The sequence below is a fragment of the Scyliorhinus torazame genome, chromosome 4 (assembly GCF_047496885.1).
Source record: "Scyliorhinus torazame isolate Kashiwa2021f chromosome 4, sScyTor2.1, whole genome shotgun sequence".
NCBI classification, from domain to species: Eukaryota; Metazoa; Chordata; class Chondrichthyes; order Carcharhiniformes; family Scyliorhinidae; genus Scyliorhinus; species Scyliorhinus torazame.
In genome coordinates, this window is record NC_092710.1 from 10,993,815 (window position 1) to 10,999,845 (window position 6,031).

Below are 6,031 nucleotides of genomic sequence, written 5' to 3' on the forward strand. Positions count from 1 at the left end.
CTGAGGGAGTGCTGCACTGTCAGAGGGTCAGTACTGAGGGAGTGCCGCACTGACAGAGGGTCAGTACTGAGGGAGTGCTGCACTGTCAGAGGGTCAGTACTGAGGGAGTGCTGCACTGTCAGAGGGTCAGTACTGTGGGAGTGCTGCACTGACAGAGGGTCAGTACTGAGGGAGTGCCGCACTGTCAGAGGGTCAGTACTGAGGGAGTGCTGCACTGTCAGAGGGTCAGTACTGAGGGAGTGCTGCACTGTCAGAGGGTCAGTACTGAGGGAGTGCTGCACTGTCAGAGGGTCAGTACTGAGGAAGTGCCGCACTTTGAGAGGGTCAGTACTGAGGGAGCGCCGCACTGTCAGAGGGTCAGTACTGAGGGAGCGCTACACTGTCAGAGGGTCAGTACTGAGGGAGTGCCGCACTGTCAGAGGGTCAGTACTGAGGGAGTGCCGCACTGTCAGAGGGTCAGTACTGAGGGAGTGCTGCACTGTCAGTGGGTCAGTACTGAGGGAGTGCCGCACTGTCAGAGGGTCAGTACTGAGGGAGTGCTGCACTGTCAGAGGGTCAGTACTGAGGGAGTGCTGCACTGACTGAGGGTCAGTACTGAGGGAGTGCCGCACTGTCAGAGGGTCAGTACTGAGGGAGTGCCGCACTGTCAGAGGGTCAGTACTGAGGGAGCGCCGCACTGTCAGTGGGTCAGTACTGAGGGAGTGCCGCACTGTCAGAGGGTCAGTACTGAGGGAGTGCTGCACTGTCAGAGGGTCAGTACTGAGGGAGTGCTGCACTGACAGAGGGTCAGTACTGAGGGAGTGCTGCACTGACAGAGGGTCAGTACTGAGGGAGTGCTGCACTGTCAGAGGGTCAGTACTGAGGGAGTGCCGCACTGTCAGAGGGTCAGTACTGAGGGAGTCATGCACTGTCAGAGGGTCAGTACTGAGGAAGTGCCGCACTGTCAGAGGGTCAGTACTGAGGGAGCGCCGCACTGTCAGAGGGTCAGTACTGAGGGAGTGCTGCACTGTCAGAGGGTCAGTACTGAGGGAGCGCTGCACTGTCAGAGGGTCAGTACTGAGGGAGTGCAGCACTGTCAGAGGGTCAGTACTGAGGGAGTGCTGCACTGTCAGAGGGTCAGTACTGAGAAAGTGCCGCACTTTTAGAGGGTCAGCACTGAGGGAGCGCCGCACTGTCAGAGGGTCAGGACTGAGGGAGAGCCGCACTGTCAGAGGGTCAGTACTGAGGGAGCGCTGCACTGTCAGAGGGTCAGTACTGAGGGAGTGCCGCACTGTCAGAGGGTCAGTACTGAGGGAGTGCTGCACTGTCAGAGGGTCAGTACTGAGGGAGTGCTGCACTGTCAGAGGGTCAGTACTGAGGGAGTGCTGCACTGTCAGAGGGTCAGTACTGAGGGAGAGCCGCACTGTCAGAGGGTCAGTACTGAGGGAGCGCTGCACTTTCAGAGGGTCAGTACTGAGGGAGGGCCGCACTGTCAGAGGGTTAGTACTGAGGGAGTGCTGCACTGTCAGAGGGTCAGTACTGAGGGAGTGCTGCACTGTCAGAGGCTCAGTACTGAGTGAGTGCCGCACTGTAAGAGGGTCAGTACTGAGGGAGTGCTGCACTTTCAGAGGGTCAGTACTGAGGGAGTGCTGCACTGACAGAGGGTCAGTACTGAGGGAGTGCTGCACTGACAGAGGGTCAGTACTGAGGGAGTGTTGCACTGACAGAGGGTCAGTACTGAGGGAGTGCTGCACTGTCAGCGGGTCAGTACTGAGGGAGTGCCGCACTGTCAGAGGGTCAGTACTGAGGGAGTGCTGCACTGTCAGAGGGTCAGTACTGAGGGACTGCCGCACTGTCAGAGGGTCAGTACTGAGGGAGTGCCGCACTGTCAGAGGGTAGGTTCTGAGGGAGTGCTGCACTGTCAGAGGGTCAGGACTGAGGGAGTGCTGCACTGTCAGAGGGTCAGTACTGAGGGAGTGCTGCACTGTCAGAGGGTCAGTACTGAGGGAGTGCCGCACTGTCAGAGGGTCAGTACTGAGGGAGTGCTGCACTGTCAGAGGGTCAGTACTGAGGGAGTGCTGCACTGTCAGAGGGTCAGTACTGAGGGAGTGCTGCACTGTCAGAGGGTCAGTACTGAGGGAGTGCTGCACTGTCAGAGGGTCAGTACTGAGGGAGTGCTGCACTGTCAGAGGGTCAGTACTGAGGGAGTGCTGCATTGTCAGAGGGTCAGTACTGAGGGAGTGCCGCACTGTCAGAGGGTCAGTACTGAGGGAGTGCTGCACTGTCAGAGGGTCAGTACTGAGGGAGTGCTTCACTGTCAGAGGGTCAGTACTGAGGGAGTGCCGCACTGTCAGAAGGTCAATTCTGAGGGAGTGCTGCACTGTCAGAGGGTCAGTACTGAGGGAGTGCTGCACTGTCAGAGGGTCAGTACTGAGGGAGCGCCGCACTGTCAGAGGGTCAGTACTGAGGGAGTGCTGCACTGTCAGAGGGTCAGTACTGAGGGAGTGCTGCACTGTCAGAGGGTCAGTACTGAGGGAGAGCTGCACTGTCAGAGGGTCAGTACTGAGGGAGTGCTGCATTGTCAGAGGGTCAGTACTGAGGGAGTGCTGCACTGTCAGACGGTCAGTTCTGAGGGAGTGCCACGCTGTCAGAGGGTCAGTATTGAGGGAGTGCCGCACTGTCAGAGGGTCAGTACTGAGGGAGTGCTGCATTGTCAGAGGGTCAGTACTGAGGGAGTGCTGCACTGTCAGACGGTCAGTACTGAGGGAGTGCCACGCTGTCAGAGGGTCAGTACTGAGGGAGTGCCGCACTGTCAGAGGGTCAGTACTGAGGGTGTGCTGCACTGTCAGAGGGTCAGTACTGAGGGAGTGCCGCAATGTCAGAGGGTCAGTACTGAGGGAGTGCCACGCTGTCAGAGGGTCAGTACTGAGGGAGTGCCGCACTGTCAGAGGGTCAGTACTGAGGGTGTGCTGCACTGTCAGAGGGTCAGTACTGAGGGTGTGCTGCACTGTCAGAGGGTCAGTACTGAGGGAGTGCCGCAATGTCAGAGGGTCAGTACTGAGGGAGTGCCGCACTGTCAGAGGGTCTGTACTGGGGGAGTGCTGCACTGTCAGAGAGTCAGTACTGAGGGAGTGCTGCACTGTCAGAGGGTCAGTACTGAGGGGGAGCTGCACTGCCAGAGGGTCAGTACTGAGGGAGTGCTGCACTGTCAGAGGGTCAGTACTGAGGGAGTGCCGCACTGTCAGAGGGTCAGTACTGAGGGGGAGCTGCACTGCCAGAGGGTCAGTACTGAGGGAGTGCTGCACTGTCAGAGGGTAAGTACTGAGGGAGTGCCGCACTGTCAGAGGGTCATTACTGAGGGGGAGCTGCACTGTCAGAGTGTCCGTACTGAGGGAGTGCCGCACTGTCAGAGGGTGAGTCCTGAGGGAGTGCTGCACTGTCAGAGGGTCAGTACTGAATGAGTGCTGCACTGTCAGAGGGTCAGTACAGAGGGAGTGCTGCACTGTCAGAGGGTCAGTACTGAGGGAGTGCTGCACTGTCAGAGGGTCAGTACTGAGGGAGTGCCGCACTGTCAGAGGGTCAGTACTGAGGGAGGGCTGCACTGTCAGAGGGTCAGTACTGATGGAGTACTGCACTGTCAGAGGGTCAGTATTGAGGGAGCGCTGCACTGTCAGAGGTTCTGTACTGAGGGAGTGCCGCTCTGTCAGAGGGTCAGTACTGAGGGAGTGCCGCACTGTCAGAGGGTCAGTACTGATGGAGTGCCGCATTGTCAGAGGGTCAGTACTGAGGGAGTGCCGCACTTTCAGAGGGTCAGTACTGTGGCAGTGCCGCACTGTCAGAAGGTCAGTACTGAGGGAGTGCTGCACTGTCAGAGGGTCAGCACTGAGAGAGTGCCGCACTGTCAGAGTGTCAGTACTGAGGGAGTGCTGCACTGTCAGAGGGTCAGTACTGAGGGAGTACTGCACTGTCAGAGGGTCAGTATTGAGTGAGCGCTGCACTGTCAGAGGGTCAGTACTGAGGGAGTACTGCACTGTCAGAGGGTCAGTATTGAGGGAGCGCTGCACTGTCAGAGGTTCTGTACTGAGGGAGTGCCACTCTGTCAGAGGGTCAGTACTGTGGGAGTGCCGCACTGTCAGAGGGTCAGTACTGAGGGTGTGCTGCACTGTCAGAGGGTCAGTACTGAGGGAGTGCCGCAATGTCAGAGGGTCAGTACTGAGGGAGTGCCGCACTGTCAGAGGGTCTGTACTGGGGGAGTGCCGCACTGTCAGAGGGTCAGTACTGAGGGGGAGCTGCACTGCCAGAGGGTCAGTACTGAGGGAGTGCCGCACTGTCAGAGGGTCATTACTGAGGGGGAGCTGCACTGTCAGAGGGTCCGTACTGAGGGAGTGCCGCACTGTCAGAGGGTGAGTCCTGAGGGAGCGCTGCACTGTCAGAGGGTCAGTACTGAATGAGTGCTGCACTGTCAGAGGGTCAGTACAGAGGGAGTGCTGCACTGTCAGAGGGTCAGTACTGAGGGAGTGCTGCACTGTCAGAGGGTCAGTACTGAGGGAGTGGTGCACTGTCAGAGGGTCAGTACTGAGGGAGTGCCGCACTGTCAGAAGGTCAGTACTGAGGGAGGGCTGCACTGTCAGAGGGTCAGTACTGATGGAGTACTGCACTGTCAGAGGGTCAGTATTGAGGGAGCGCTGCACTGTCAGAGGTTCTGTACTGAGGGAGTGCCGCTCTGTCAGAGGGTCAGTACTGAGGGAGCGCTGCACTGTCAGAGGGTCAGTACTGAGGGAGTGCTGCACTGTCAGAGGGTCAGTACTGAGGGAGTGCTGCACTGTCAGAGGGTCAGTACTGAGGGAGAGCCGCACTGTCAGAGGGTCAGTACTGAGGGAGCGCTGCACTGTCAGAGGGTCAGTACTGAGGGAGTGCCGCACTGTCAGAGGGTCAATACTGAGGGAGTGCCGCACTGTCAGAGGGTCAGTACTGAGGGAGTGCTGCACTGTCAGAGGGCCAGTATTGAGGGAGTGCTGCACTGTCAGAGGGTCAGTACTGAGGGAGTGCCGCACTGACAGAGGGTCAGTACTGAGGGAGTGCTGCACTGTCAGAGGGTCAGTACTGAGGGAGTGCTGCACTGTCAGAGGGTCAGTACTGTGGGAGTGCTGCACTGACAGAGGGTCAGTACTGAGGGAGTGCCGCACTGTCAGAGGGTCAGTACTGAGGGAGTGCTGCACTGTCAGAGGGTCAGTACTGAGAGAGTGCTGCACTGTCAGAGGGTCAGTACTGAGGGAGTGCTGCACTGTCAGAGGGTCAGTACTGAGGGAGTGCTGCACTGTCAGAGGGTCAGTACTGAGGAAGTGCCGCACCTTGAGAGGGTCAGTACTGAGGGAGCGCCGCACTGTCAGAGGGTCAGTACTGAGGGAGTGCCGCACTGTCAGAGGGTCAGTACTGAGGGAGTGCTGCACTGTCAGTGGGTCAGTACTGAGGGAGCGCTGCACTGTCAGAGGGTCAGTACTGAGGGAGCGCCGCACTGTCAGAGGGTCAGTACTGAGGGAGTGCCGCACTGTCAGAGGGTCAGTACTGAGGGAGCGCCGCACTGTCAGAGGGTCAGTACTGAGGGAGTGCTGCACTGTCAGAGGGTCAATACTGAGGGAGTGCCGCACTGTCAGAGGGTCAGTACTGAGGGAGTGCTGCACTGTCAGAGGGCCAGTATTGAGGGAGTGCTGCACTGTCAGAGGGTCAGTACTGAGGGAGTGCCGCACTGACAGAGGGTCAGTACTGAGGGAGTGCTGCACTGTCAGAGGGTCAGTACTGAGGGAGTGCTGCACTGTCAGAGGGTCAGTACTGTGGGAGTGCTGCACTGACAGAGGGTCAGTACTGAGGGAGTGCCGCACTGTCAGAGGGTCAGTACTGAGGGAGTGCTGCACTGTCAGAGGGTCAGTACTGAGAGAGTGCTGCACTGTCAGAGGGTCAGTACTGAGGGAGTGCTGCACTGTCAGAGGGTCAGTACTGAGGAAGTGCCGCACCTTGAGAGGGTCAGTACTGAGGGAGCGCCGCACTGTCAGAG